The sequence below is a fragment of the Carlito syrichta genome, unplaced genomic scaffold, assembly GCF_000164805.1.
Source record: "Carlito syrichta isolate Samal-C Ts95f unplaced genomic scaffold, Tarsius_syrichta-2.0.1 Scaffold302543, whole genome shotgun sequence".
NCBI classification, from domain to species: Eukaryota; Metazoa; Chordata; class Mammalia; order Primates; family Tarsiidae; genus Carlito; species Carlito syrichta.
In genome coordinates, this window is record NW_007246639.1 from 127,259 (window position 1) to 143,238 (window position 15,980).

The 15,980-nt window shown below is 35.6% G+C and overlaps 1 protein-coding gene across 1 annotated transcript in view; it reads left to right on the forward strand.

The window, feature by feature from the left end:
* The window catches only part of LOC103259159 (rho GTPase-activating protein 5), a 92,487-nt gene that overhangs the window by 18,164 nt on the left and 58,343 nt on the right, over positions 1–15,980 (forward strand). The gene's annotated exons all lie outside the window — the stretch shown is intronic.

The window sequence follows — 15,980 nt, forward strand, 5'->3', positions numbered from 1 at the left end:
AGGCTTTTATTCTAATGTAATGGTAATTTATTAGTTTCAGTTAAGTCTGTAGTCTTGTAAATTATCAGCACATATTTCCTACAGCTGACTGCTGTTTATCAGACCCAATTAAAGATATGGATATTTTGAGTAAGCTTATTCTAGGTAGTTTTCCTACATATAGTAACTTCTCATTGTAGTTGGATAGACTTCTTTTTATTTTCTAAGTTTAAGTTATAGTATTTCCTTATTTAATCATTAACTGTTTTCTAGGCTAGTCATATAAACTTTTTAAATAAGATGCATCTAGACTTCCAGCACATAATACTCTTAATTCATGACACATACTGCTAACAGTAAATATATCTGGCACTCCCTCATACTAACCCTGTTATTAGTACTATCTATATATTTTATCACTGACAAAAGACTTCGATGTTTTTCTCTTAATTTGCTTATATTATTAAAGTTAACACGTAATAACAAAAAACATCTGTGGTCCTTTCATTTTTTAATTGCTTTTTTGTGGGTTATTTTTCCACTTTTGTGTTAACTTTTTATTTTGATGTAATTTCATCTTAGATAACAGTTGCAGAAATAAGAGGAGCAGTCATATACCCTTCACCCAGTTTACCAGTTGTTTATATTTTTCACCACTTGCTTGAGCATTGTGTGTGTGTGTGTGTGTGTGTCTTTTTTTTTTTTAAAGCTCTTTGAGATTAAGTTGAAGATATTGGGCTCTTTTGCTATTAAATATTCTATTTTGTATTCCCTAAGAACAGAAACATTATCTTTAATAGCAGTATTAGTCATATTTTTAGTGTAATTTTATATACTTTTAGTCAGGTGACAGATGTAGGCATTCAGTTGTGATAGAGGTACAGAGACCACATGAGAGATCAACAAAGTTAAATGATTCTTTGAAAAGACTAGAAAAATAGGCAGAATAGTCAAACTTTTGGCAACATTGATGAGAAAAAAAACATAAGGCATAAATAAGCACTGTGAATAAAAAGGACATAATTACAGATAGAGCAAATTAAAAAGATAATAGAGAATACTATCAACAGTTTTCAAGCCAGCAAATCTAAATGTTTAAACAAAATGAACAAGGTTTTAGAAAAATACAATTTACCTAAACAAGAAAGCATTGAAGAATCTTGTAACTATTAAAAGAATCGTGAAGTAGTAGTTAAATTTTCCTCCCAAGGAAATACATAGGAGATTTTTCAAGAAGTGGATAATCCCAGTGTTATATAAATTGTCCCAGAGAAGGAAAGCTAGATAATATATTTTTCAATTTATTCTCTTACGTCATCTATCCTTAATTCTAAAACCAAAAGATGGTATAAGAAAGAAAAATTATAATCGTATTTTGCTCATGAGTGTACATGCAATAGTAACCTTAAAAACCCTTTGAAAAACCAAAGGTTTCAGTACATGACTGCACAGCGTGATTTGAACTATTCTCATTGGTGGCAAAACGTGACTTGAACAGATGTGAGTCTGCCTATAATCATTATTTAGAGTGAATATTCATACAGTTCACTATGAAAATACTAGCGTGTTTGAGTACTGGATACTGACACTCAGCTGAGATTGTTACATAATGCGCTGTTTTTGTACCATATATTATTGCTAGTGACTAAAAATGTTTGATTTCTGAAACATATCTTGCTCCAAGGGATTTTGAGGGATTTTGGATTTGTAATAGAAAACATTCAACAGTATGTAAAAAGAAAACCATGTCTATGTTGAGTATATACCAGATGTGCAAAGGATGGCTTAATAGAAAATATATACATGTAGTTCATTGCATAAACAGACTAAAGGAGGAAAAATACTGGCAATGGATGCAGAAAAAGCACTTGATAAAATTTAGCAAATGCACGGGAAAACTACTAAATTAGAAACAAGTGAGACTTTCTTAATTTGAAAAAAATATATCTACAAATACACAAACGAAGTTCACAGTAAGTATCACTTGTCATCCTAAATGGGGAAATACATTCCCATTTCAATCAAGATCAGTTCCGCTATCAGTAAGGAACAGGTAGATAAACACACATCACCACTTCAGTGTTGTGAAGATCCTAGTCAAAGCAAGAAGATTAGAAAAATTGAAAGTATGAATGTTGGAAACGAGGAAACAAAATTGTCATTATTAGCTCTTTATAGAATTATCAACATAAAAGCCAAAAAGGGTCTACTGGTAAAGTATTAGTATAAATAGAGTTAGTAAAGTAGCTTGATGTGAGATTAATAATCAAAAATCATTTGCATCTCTATATATCAACAACAAATAACTAGAAAAAGTAATTAGGGAAAACACCATTTACAAAAGCATGGCAGATTATCAGGTCCCTAGGAATAATTATAACATGTAAAACCTCTGTGGAAAAGTATAATGAAACATTATCGAGAGACATTAAAAAGACCTAAACAAATGGCAAAGCTATATTGCCTTCCTGTCCATGGATATGGCATGTCATAGAGATGTCACTGTTCTTTAGACTGAGCTCTGGAAAGTTTCAAGAGTTTTCAAGAAATTTTGCCTGCTGATTTTAATCTGCATGGAATGTATGTATGGAAGAGTAAAGGACTTAGAATAGCCTGAACACTTCTGAAGAACAAAGGCAGAGTAGAATAGTAATGCTGGTGGTATGTGTGTTTACTCTGTCATATAAAACTTCAAGACATTGACCAATAGTATTCCTTATTAGGAATACAGAAACAGACACAGGCCTCTGGTTTAGGGCTGTCCTTCCAACATGAAAGCCACATTGGAGCTATTGAACACTTGAAATGTGGCTAGTCTGAATTGGGATGTGCTGATCTAAATGGTGAGGAAAGATCTCCTGGAAAAGACATTTTTAGTCAGATCTGATAGTTAAATAGGGAATTGGTGGGGTGAAATGCAAAGTATTTCATGTTGAATAGATAGCATATGCATGTGGTTAGAGGGTAACTCTATGCTCTTAAAGGAGGTCATTGTGTTTGGTTATTAATTTAGGCATTGGCAAACTTTCTGTGAAGGGCCTGATAATAAATATTTTAGGCTTCAGTGTTATACGGTGTTTGTTGTAACTGGTCAAGTTTGTTGTTGTTGTGTGAAAGCAACCATAGACCATAAACTGATGAGAATGTTTATTTTTGAAAACAGGCGGCAGGCTGGATTTGGCCCCCAGCCCATATAATTTGCTGAGTCTCTAGAAGAGAGAGAGAGTAGTGTAAGGAGAAAATTGAGAGTAGGGACCAGACTCTGAGACCTGTTCCAATGTTAGTAATTGTTTGTTATTCAGCCTAAGAGTAATTTTAAACTAGAGAGTGAATGGATTTGTTTCTTGAGATCACTTGGTTGGTTACAGTATGGAGAATGGGTTAAATAAGGGCTAGAGAAGATCTGGAAGACTCATTAGTATGTTACAGTAGTCTACAGAGGTACAAGGAGAAAAGGTAATTCTGTTTACCTTCATTTTTTAATTCCAAACGGGAGCTTTGGTCTAGGAATGTTTTCTAAGATTCAGACACCTTGGTACCTGGAAAACCATAACTTTTGGGCATTAGTGTTGTCTAAGGAAGGCTCACAGAGGTGTCTCTCTTAAACTGAGCTTAGTTGTCATTCCTGCCAATCGAAGAAGTCTTTATGCTCTGACAAAGTGAGCTTAGGGTTAGTGGTAGGAACAACATCTCTAAGACGTTTTTGATTGCAGCTGGCAATGAAAATATTTTTAAAACTTCTTGACCCATTATATACACAAATATATCTATGTAACTGATGAGCAATTTAACAAAACATTGCTTACCTTTATTGTACAGTGGACCCTTTGTATCCATGGGTTTTGCATCTGTAGATACAACAAACTGTGCATCAAAAATACTCAGGGGAGAAAAAAACAAAAAAGAACAGTACAACAATAAAAATGATATTTATGTACTTTTGAGCCTAGATCTTGCTCTGTCGCCCAAGCTGGAGTGCAATGGTATGCTTATAGCTCACTACAGCCTCGAACTCCTGGACTCAAGCAGTCCTCTTGTCTAAGCCTCTTGAATAGCAAGGACTATAAGCATGCCACCATGCCTGGCTAATTTTTTCTTTACTTTTTAAATACTTTTTGTAGATGCATGGTCTGACTATGTTGCCATGGCTGATCTCACCTCCTGGGCTGAAGTAATCCTCCCACATTGGCCTCCTAAAGTGTGGGAATACATGCTCATGCTACCACACCCAGCTCAACAATACATGTTTTAAGAACAATATAGTATAAAAACTATTTACATAGCTTTTATATTGTACTAGGTATTATAAGTAATCTAGAGATGATTGAAAGTATATGGGAGGGTGTGCATAGGTTATATGCAAATATTACACCATTTTATATAAGGTACTTGAGCATCCTTGGATTTTGGTATCCACAGAGGTCCTGAAAGCAATTCCCCTTAGAGACTGAAACAGCTGTACAGCTATATATTATTTTGGTTTTCTAGTCTATTGCAGTAAAAAAAGAAGTGCTTGCTATGGCCTACTGAATTGATTTTGTAACCTATTAGTATTTGAAAAGCTGTCATTTAAGAGCATGAAACTGAGAAAATTTGAGTTTTATTAATAAAATTGCTAGTTTTTAACGCACATTCAATGGAGTAAGGTCTACCTATGTTTAAGCCGGTTTGATTTTTCTTCAGTATCTATTTCAGTGCTGTCAGCTTGATTCAGATTAGTGAAACACTTGGTAAATTTTATGGAGTATTAGTGTAAGCTGGTATTCTGATTTTTTTTTTTACTTCTTTTTTTTTGAGTTGGATTCTCACTCTGTCACCTAGACTGGAGTGCAGTGGCCGCTCCCGGCCACCGCAGCCTCAACCTGCTGGTCTCCAGCGATCCTTCCGCCTCAGCCTTCCAAGTAACTGGAACTACAGGCCCGCACTACCATGCCTGGCTAATTTTCTTTTTTTTGATTTATTGTAGAGATGAGGTCTCACCAAGTTGCCCAGGTGGGTCTCGAACCCACAGGCTCAGTCTGTCCACTCACCTCAGCCTCCCAAAGCCACGGGATTACAGGCTGAGCCACTGAGCCCGGCTTAACTTCTTTATAAATTGTTCTCCTGTTTTATTTTCAGATTTTGAATCTTTTTATCTTTTAAGTTATATTAGTAATTACCAACTCCTGTTTTAGTCTCCAGTGTTCCTCCCAGTCCATGTTTTTTTCTCTGTAATTTACTGTTCCCTTAGCTAATAAACTCACTATCATATAGTGTCTTACAAGATTCTGCTGCTTTAGCCATTGTGATGGGATTTTGGAGACTGGGAGAATACCAAAATAGGTATATTTACTAAATAAAAAACTGAAGTCGCATATTACATAATAGATAGTATATATAAATGTATAGATACATTAATATGTGTTTATTGAGTCACAGGATAGGATTTGATATTCACAAATAGTGACTTGATACCATGCCATCAAGTGATAGATCTGTATAATGGAGTAAATCTAGGCTTAGAATTGTTTGACTTCTGTTTTCTAGAACTTCACTTGATCTTTTAATTGTTCATTTCTGATATATAAGTAATGAATATAAATGTTTCTGTTGATTGCATCAAAATGCATAAGTTATAGGGTATGCATGCTTTTTGGTTTTAGTGTATATTACTTAACTTCTTGACAGCTGTTACATTGAATGGCATTGTTCACGTCTGAGGGAAATTAGGTTCTTGAAGAAATTTTAATGAAGGCTAAAACTGCTTGAAAGTTTCAGCCTTTTTTTTTTAACCTATTTTGTGGGAGTGTTTTGGTTAGAATTGTCAGCAGTTGATAAGGAGTTTTCATTATATACTATTACCTTGAAGACACCCCCTTAGTGGAGAAAGTGAAGGTCACATTTGTATAGGAAGTATGTTTAGAAGAATGAGAAAGATTCTTTTCCAGACGCTTCAGCCAACATCTTTTTTAGTCTCTTTGTCTTGAGTTGGGTCCCACATCTATGCCTAACCAATAAACTCTGGCTAGGAAAGTAGAATTTTATAACTGAACTTAGGTCTGAGCCTTTATCTCAAGAGCTCTGGGTGTAGTTGGATTTCCCCCAAATTGGGGTAAATTCTAAGGGACGAAAACCACAATGTCTACTATAGGCAAGATTTGTATTTTATTTATAGTTGCTTTCCATGACCTAGCATAGTACTATATGTTTTACTGTGATCGACTGAAGTTAGCAAAAATGTACAGCCTTGTTTTTGTAGTGGTAATAAAAGAACTGTTTATGTGTTTTTTTAATAATTACAATTTATTTTGGTGCCAAGGAAACTCGTTTTATTCAACAAGCATTTTCTTAAAGGTCTATTGTGCCTGAACACTGTTGGAAACTAGTATGGGAATGACTCAGTCATTGACTCTGCTCTTGAGGAAACCTGTCTAGTATTGGATTGATTTGCTAAAAATTAAAATATGTTTTACATTTTCTGTAAGGTTTAGCTAAACTTCTGGTATCTCTTCCTGGTTCTCATATCTTTCCTGGTTATAACATTTACTTAGACTTTCTTTAGTTAACCATTTCTATTGCTTTTTTACTGGCTACTTGGCTAAATTGGCCTAACTCTGATAGATTAACTAGACCTTTGGTGTTTCTGTAACATCTCCTAGAGTTAAAATTTGTTTCTTCAGTAGCATTTTTTGGTGCCAGCTACACCAATTTATAATATACAAGTGTGGCTGTATCGTGCAGGTATTTCTGTTTATATTTTACTATTTGCTGTTTCTTTGAATTTGTTCTGTGTTGTCCATTTGACCATATTGCTTTTCGAATTTAGATTGAAATGTAATCAGGTGACTAATTTTTAAAGGGTATTTCTCATTCGTGTTTTAATGAGACTTAATTTTAAAATTGACTGCTATCAGTGGCATATTTATTTTCACTAATTTAAAAGTGATTTGGCAAACATAAATTTCTTCACTGTGGCTATCTTTTTTTTCAAGACAAGACAACATCTCATTGACTCTGTTACCCAGATTGGAGTGCAGTGGTACGTCAAGACTCACTGCGGCCTCGACCTCCTGGGCTCAGGCAATTCTTCCACTTTAGCCTCCTGAGTAACTAGGAGTATAGGAATGCCACCATGCCCAGCTAATTATTTTTTTTTATTTTATCATCATCATCATCATCATTTTTAATTTTTTTTGTTGGAGACACAGTCTTGCTGTATTGCCTAGGCTGGTCTCAAACTCAAGCAGTCCTCCCACCTCAGCCTCCCAAAGTGTTGGGATTACAGGCATGAGCCACGACACCCAGCCCGGTGTGGTTTTTCTATTCAAATGTTTTTTCTTAGTGTTTATAGCAGCATATTGAATGTTTAGCAAAAACTGGCATAGTACAAATTACTGAAGTTACTTGTTTCTGCAACTAATTAATAAGATTGTTAAAATACATTTAGTTAATATGTGTTGAGGAGGTACTTTACTATACCATAGACTGTTATGTTCTTATATTAATGAGCAGTTGTTACTGTTACTATATTATAGGTAAATTTATAAGCTTGCCAATTTATGTACTCTAAAATCTAGCATACTGCAAGTTGTCTCACTCAATCTTAGGGTTTATTTTACATTAGATACAGTTTTATGATTTCTAGCTCTGCAGTGTTTTCCTATCATCTCAGCTGACATTGTGAAATTGTACTCAAGTAAATAGGGCTTAAATATGTGACTTTTAAGAAGAGGAAACACCAGAATATGGCAGGATTGCTTTTTTAAAGTAGTAATTTTTTATGTTTCTAATCCTTAGAACAAATTATAAGGGTGTGAGTGTATCCAGTTTTGTCCAAGTTAAAGGTACATGTTGCATACTTTGTATAAAGTAATTGTTTTAAACGTTTTGGAAATTGTTTTTAGCCTTTGAAAATCCAAAGAAAGGTTTGGATATTTTCACCAAAAAAATGCACATGCAAAAAAAAAAAAAACGATAAAAAAAAAGAAAAATGCACATGCAAAAAATTTTACTGGAGTTTTAAGGGTTTCATATACTTCATAAAGGCCTGTGGATCCCAGTTTAAGAACCCTGTTATAAGAAGTGAGGAAGGAGTAAAACATTGAAATTTTGGGAAGCCTGACAGCTACACTTAAGTAGCTAGGTGCTTTGCTAGAACCCTCTCCAGGTATATTTTTATTAATTAAATTGTTTATGGCATTAATAAGATGTCTGCCAGATAGATAATACATATATGTTCAATTACTTTTTAGGAATACGTGGTCTTAGAGAATAAAATTTCTTGAATGAAGGTTAGAACCAGTTTACCTGATTAGAATGTACAAGAACTTAGACCACATTTATTTACTGTTTTTTCCCCCCTCATTTCACATAGTGTTAGTGTAAAGGATGTGAGAGAACCTTCACATAACATCTATTTTCCTAATTGTATTCAGACTTTCAGCCACCACCTACAGCTTTTATAGGCTTGAAAAAGAGACTAAATGAACCTTCATAGAGTCCTGACTGCCACTAAAGGCTTCTTACACTGACATGTTAAACTGCAGTGTAATATTTCTTCCCACCTAAAGTAATCATTTGAATACTTTGTTTCTCTTACTATGTTATAAGCTTTTTGAGGGCAATTATGATTATCATTTATCTTTGTATAACCTACAGTAGTGTTTCTTAGTCTTGAGTCATGTGTGGATCTTTTTAAAAAAAATTTTAAATATGTGGGGTACAATTCAGGGTTAGGTATACAAATGTTCATTATGCAGGTACCCTTGTTGATGAGGTTCTCCCCACCCCGGGCAGTTTCCCACTACTGCCAATTCCGCCCCTAGTCTCCCCTGGCAGTTTCCCACTACTGCCAATCCCTTGCTTGCATGATGATAGTTGTTCAAGGTTGTGGACCTTTTTTAAAGTTAAAATAATTAGACTTTTCAGAAATATATCTGTAGCCATTTCCCAAACTTGAATTCTTGTTCCTTGTTTTTACTATCCTAGCACAGTGACTCTCAACCAGGGTCAAATTTGCCTGCCAGGTGGCATATAACAATGTTTGGAAACATTTTTGGCTGTCACAAGTGGGGATGAGGGGTTGCTACTGGCACTTCTAGTGGGTAGAAGCTAGGGGTGCTGCTAAACATTCTAGAATTCACAGCCATCTTCTACCACAAAGGATCATGTAATTCAAAATTCCAGTAATCCTAAAGTTGAGAAACCTTGATATAGTAGTGTTATCTTAAAAGAAATTCCTGTGAGATTCTAGAAGTCAGTCCTGTGAAGCATATATGTATCTATAGGAAAGGTAGGGTTTTCGCTATAGGTCATAGCTTTTTTTTTTTTTTTGAGTTGGAGTCTCACTCTGTTGCCCAAACTGGAGTGCAGTGGCCGCTCCCGGCCACCACAGCCTCGACCTGCTGGGCTCCGGTGATCCTTCCACCTCAGCCTTCCAAGTAGCTGGACCTACAGGCATGCGCTACCACACCCAGCTAATTATTTGATTTATTGTAGAGATAGGTCTCAGCTAGTTGCCCAGGCGGGTCTCGAACCCGTGGGCTCAGGCAATCCACTCACCTCAGCCTCCCAAGTTGCAGGATTACAGGCTGAGCCACCGAGCCTGGTTGGTCATAGCTTTTAATTCCCTAGCCTAACCATGATTGGGTAAGGATATATTTTCAGGAATGCATTAATAAGGGCCATGCTATTGCAACAATCATAATTGGCTTGTTGTCATACTTTATTCTGCTGTAAAATGTGTTGCTTCCATTCCATTTTTATAGTGTTAGTTGCAGCCATTACTTATTACCTGGATTATTGAAATGACCTTTTTAAGAAAAAATTAAACATATATTTTGAGTTAATTATAGATTCACGTGCTGTTGTAAGAAAAAAATGGAGAGATCCTTGTACCTAGTTTTCCACAATGGAAACATCATGCAGAACTGCAGTATAATATCACAACCAAGGTGTTGCCATTAATATCCATAGATCTTATTTCGATTTCCCCAATTTTACTTATACTTGTTGGGGTGTGTGTGTGCAGTTCCTTGTTGTTTTTCATGTATAGGTTAGTGTATCCCAACCACAGTCAGGATACAAAACAGATCACCAACAGATTACTTGTGTTGTCGATTTATAACAACACCCTTTTCCTTCTTATCCCTTTCCCCATTGCAGCCCCTGGCAACCACTAATCTGTTTTAAATTTCTATAATTTTGTCACTTCAAGAATATTATATGAATGGTATCATTTGGTATATAACTCTGGGATTGACTTTTTTATTTAGCATTTTCTCTTGAGATTAAGTCGAGTTGTTGCATGTATCAACAGTTCATTCTGTTGGTGAGTAATATTCCATAGTATGGATATATCAGGTTTTTTTGTTTTTATTGTTTTAGAAAGCAGGATTTATTGAGAGAACAGAAAAGCTCCCACAGTGATAGGGGTCCTGAAGGGGTTGCCCAAATATATCAAATTGTTAACCTATTGAAGAACATCAGGTTCTTCCCAGTTTCTGTCTTGAGTTGCCATGAACATTCAAATACAGGTTTTTATAGGAACATACGTTTTCATGTCTTTGGGATAAATGCTCAAGAGTATAATTTCTGGGCCAGGTAGTATTTTCATATTTAGCCTTATTAGAAACTGCCAGACTGTTTTCCAGAGTGGGTGTACTATTTTAAATCCCCACCAGCAATATATGGTTGATCAGTTTCGCCACATCCTCACTAATATCTGTGGTGCAATAACTTTTAAATTAAGTGTCTCTGTCCCATTCACCATTACTTTGAACTGTACTGTGGTGTTTTCTGACAGTGCTGAAATAGAATTGCCTGATACTTCTCCCTATAAAATATATTTATAACTCCTGAATAAAGTTCAGATTCCCAAGTTAGGCACCTAAAGCTGTTTGCAGTATGGCCCTTGCTAAGCTTTCTACTCATTATTCACTTCCACACATACTCTTAAGTCCTAGGTATGTGAAAATAGATGGAAAATAGTAGCTATCTCAGAACTATTGTAAAAGATTAAGGTTATGCGCATTGTATTAGCAAGTGCCTAATATATAGAAAGCAGTAAATAAATGCAGTTTCTAGTGATTCCTGAGTCCTTATCCTGACATATAATAGGCACCCAGATGTTTAGGTGAGTAAATATTAATAATGTATAGACTAGATCCCTTCTAAATTCCTGAAATGTCCCTGACTTTATTCTTTCCTGTATAAGGTCTACCTTTTAAAATCTAGATATAAGCCTTACATCTAGTTATTTTGACACTTAATCAAATATTATGTGCTGTTAATAAAATGGTTTTGAGGTTTTAAAATTATAATTGATTATATGTTTTTGAGGGATTAAATTCTACGATTTTTGTATCTTGCACATAGTGACTTCTCGGTTTTTGTACACTGTGATTGTATCGGAATGAATTCACAGAGTTGGTTATTTAATTCTTCCTGTAACTTTGTGACAAGTAATTGCTATTTTGTATGGATCCTGATTAGATTAGGATGCTTGAGCTTAGAAATACCTTCTGGTAACTCCTTTAGGAATAAAAAAATTAGGTAAATGAACCTGTTTCCATAAACTGGTGAATAAACCAGCAGTACGTTGTATATTAACAGAAATCTTATAGGGTAAAGGCTTTCGTCTGGTACCTGCTTATCTTTTTGTTTTTTGTAAATGTTTACTGAGTGTCCGGCATGTGTTAGTGTCAGTTCAGGTACCAAAAAAGGGAAGAGTGACCAGGTTCTAGATAGTATTTTGGTAGTAATACCAACAGGGCTTCTGATATGTTTGTTGTTCAGAGTAAGGGAAATGGGAAAATCAAGATTAACTCCTAGATTTATGGTTTGAACAACTGGATGAATTTACTAAAATAGCGAAGACTAAGGGTGAAAGTTTTCAGACGAGAGGGAATAAAGACATGAGTTTTGTGCTTTTTGTGTTCTTTGAAATATCCATATTGACATACAAGTGGAAATTTCAGGGTCTAAAAATTAGATGTATGAATCTTGTTCTCAGAAGAAGAGTTATCAGGATGTAAAATGCTTTAAAATTATGGGATTAGATAAATCTAATTAGGGCAGAGTACAGCTAGAGAAAAAAGAGTTTGGAACTGAGTTTGAATAGAAGAATTGTTGGTAGAGGAGACTGAAAAAGGAATCCTTGAGGGAGAAAAGCGAAAGAGTAAAGAGTGATGGGAGTCAAAAGAGCAAGTGTTTTAAGGAAGAAGTTCAAGAAAGAATGTTGCAGAGAGTTCAAGGAAGGATGAAGAAAAAAATTCATTTTCATCTAATAGTATCTCATTTTGACAAGCAGTTTAGTGGAATGGTAGAGAAAGCCAGGTAGAAGTGGGTTGAAGAGTGGGATGTGCAAAGTAGAGACAGTGGAGACAGTGATGTAGATAACATATTCAGAAAGTTTTGCTGTGAAAGGGTGCAAGAATTGAGACAGTAACAAAGGCAATGTGGAATTAAAAGAGGGACTTTGTGTTTGTTTTTGAAGATGGTAGAGTATATGTTCATAAGAATGACCCAAGAGACGGTCAAATTGATGCTGTAGAAGAAAAGGGATGATGAATAGGAGTAACTGTGGGAGGAGAAGTAAGAGAGGAAAGAGAATCAAAGATTTAGGTAATGGGGCTAGGGGATGGTGGCTTATGTATCTGTACTTAAGTTATCATAGGAGGGAAAAGATGAAACAGTAGAGTTATAGGTAGGTTAGTTGTGGTGGTAACATAAGATGAAAGAGTTCCTGTTTTTTCTACTACTCAATGAAATGTGATTGGAGGACATTAGGAAGGGAGAGGGCAGGTAGTACATGTAGTTACATGAGTTTCTTTAATTGAAGAATATGCTGGGGTGTGTTGAGAATCTTCTGAGTATGAACAGAGTATATAGAAGACCAGAGGAAACTCAGATTGGAAGCCATTGGGGGAAAATAGGATTTCCAATTTATTTCCTTTTTAGAAATAGAAGAGATTAAAACATAATATGATAATTAAAATTTTTTAAATCTTTTTTTTCTGATTTACAGGTAATCTTTGCCCTTTCAAAATAAATGTATGTGTGAATCTATTAAAATCAATCTTAATTCAGTCTTTATCATCATTAAATTTGGGGTACTTGGAGCTGACAAAAACTAAAGGCGATAATTTAAAATTTCTGACTGCGATTCTGTTTCTATAGATGTGTTTTCTTCTTATTTCTGCTATAATTGGTTGTTGCTACTTGATCGAATTCTGGATAATTGTCAAGTCAGTCTCTGTGATTCAAGACTTTCTGCCTTAAAGATAACTCTAATGTTAACATTGCCTTTTGGCGAGACCTCATCTCTACAGTAAATCGAAAAAGTTAGCCGGGCGTGATAGCATGCGCCTGTATTTTCAGCTACTTGGAAGGCTGAGGCGGAAGGATCACCGAAGCCCAGCAGGTTGAGGCTGTGGTGACCGGGAGCGGCCACTGCACTCCAGTCTGGGTGACAGAGTGAGACTCCAACTCAAAAAAAAAAAAATCATTACTTTTGCCCATCCTCTTATCTTCAACTCCTTGAAGTCTCTGATTAAATGACGTCTGGTTGACTGGGTTTCATTTTGTGCCAAGACTGGGAATCCTTTTTTCTAATACCTGATCCTGTCCCATTTATATTAGAAGTTTCAGTTTGCCCCTCCCTCCCTCCTTCCTTTTCCTGGTCCTGTTTACCTCCTCTTCGTGGTCCTGTTTACTTATACAAATGGCAATTTTTAATATCTACTGGACATTTAATTGACATTTTTGTTATTTATGAATGGAATGTCTGTTTTACTGTGATATGCTTTTACGTACCTGAAATTTGCTTGACTACAAAAAAGACTGTGAGCATTTGCATTTAAGTATAAGTTAAGATATGAATGAATGTGTAATGAATCAAAAATTGGATTTCATATATCAGAATTTGTTTCCCACTAGCACAGTTATTTAACTGCGGGTGCCATTCCTGACTAAAGTTCGTCAAAACTAGATACAACCAACAAAATATCATGTTACTTTTCTCCTGCATTTTAGAACTTTGCATTTTTTTTTTAAATAAAATGGCATTTTATAGCAGTTGTAGTCATCTAGTCTTAGTTTGCTTTATGAAATAAATAGGCTTTTAATTATATAGTTCATTTTGAGTTGGTATGAGTTTGTAACTGTAGATTAGTAACTCTTAACCAAAGGGTACATAATCAGAATTATGTGAAGAGTTTTTCAAAAGACATGTTTTAAAATACTCTTTTTAACTGGATATGGTGGTATACCACCTGTTGTCCCAGCTACTTGGGAGGCTGAGGTGGGAGGGTGACTTGTTCCCAGGAAGTCAAGGTTACAGTAAGCTATGATCACACCACTGTACTCCAGCCTGTGCAGAGCGAGACCCTATCTCCAAAACTAACACACAAAAAAAGCTCTTTAAAGTGATTATAATGGTTAAGAACCAGCACTCAGAGAAAAAAGGAATTGTATACATTTTTGTTCATCACAAAAGCTAATATAGGAGTGTCTAATTCAAAATTATGTATTTTTCTGCCTACAGTTTTCTTTTGTAGTAGTGTCATTAGAAAACTTAGTAAAGTCACAGACTTTTTCTCCCCTAATATATGGGAATTATAACTTGACAAAACAGTTTTGTGTTAATAAACTATTTTTTTTTTTTTGAATTGGAGTCTCACTCTGTCACCTAGGCTAGAGTACAGTGGCACACTCATGGCCACCCCAGTGTCGACCTGCTGAGCTCTGGTGATCCTTCCACCTCAGCTTTCCAAGTAGCCGGCTTTCCAGGTGCACGGTACCATGCCCGGCTAATTTTTGACTTATTGTAGAGACGAACACTCGCCAAGTTGCAGGGACTGATTGCAAACCTGCGGGCTCAGGCAATCTACTCGCCTCGGCCTCCCAAAGTACTTGGATTACAGACTGAGCCACCGAGCCCGGCCAATAAACTATTTTAGAATTGTCTAGAAATTCCTTACTAAAAGCTGCTTATTAGCCTTTTATTACTTTAGATTACTAGCTCTGAATCTTAGAGTAACTGCAGAATGAAATAACTGGCTCTTATAACTTTATGGACCTTGGTACATATTTACTGAGCATAAGCCAGAGAATCTACCTTATTTTGCTTTCCTGTCTTAATCCTCCACTTTTAGTTGTATTCAAGACTGCTTGGATAAAGTTTAGACTTCACTTTTTCCTCTTCCTCAAGGGTGGGGATGAAATGATTTCAGAGTCATCTGAGAATTTAGATGGGCTCCTAAAGACCAGTAGTAAAAAGAACATTTCTTGGGAGCTGATTGGAACAGTTAGGACTGGCAAACTAGCTAGCTAGCTAACTTTTCTTATGACTTTGTATTCCTCAAGTGGTATTGCATACTGTTAGGATCTCTCTATCTCTTCATTTTTGTTGCTCCCACCGTAGTATAGGCATTGCTATTTTCACTAACCTATCTAACTATAATCTCTTTCACCACTGTGTTTCTCTACAAACAAGAAATATTATCTTTGCTTCATTTTCCTAATCAAATGATAATGCAGCTAATAGTTGGCAGGCTGCAAAGCACCTTAGTGTTCCGGAGAAAGAAGAGGACTCAGCCACTTCAGCTTTGAAATTCTAGTTTGTTCATTTCCACTTTGCATATTGTTCTGTTTTGGTGATAGAAGCAGCATTTAAGACGTAAGTATCCACACCACTGGACTTGTTGGGATAGGTCTTGAGCCAGATCAAACAAGCACTCCAAAGCCGTTGACAAGGATTCAAACAGAACAGAACCTAGTTATGTTCTGTGATCTGTACATACCAGAGTTGCATATAATCTGTATCACCAGAGAGTGATAGTATATGAAGACTTAGACTTAGACATTAGATTTCATGAGCTCTAAGAATTCACTGGGTGGAGTGACCTGAAATTGAAAGGATTCAATTAAGTGTTTAAGATATCCAGAGAAGATTTAAAAAATGTAGTACATATACACGATGGAATACTACGCAGCCATAAAAAAGAACAAAATCATGAATT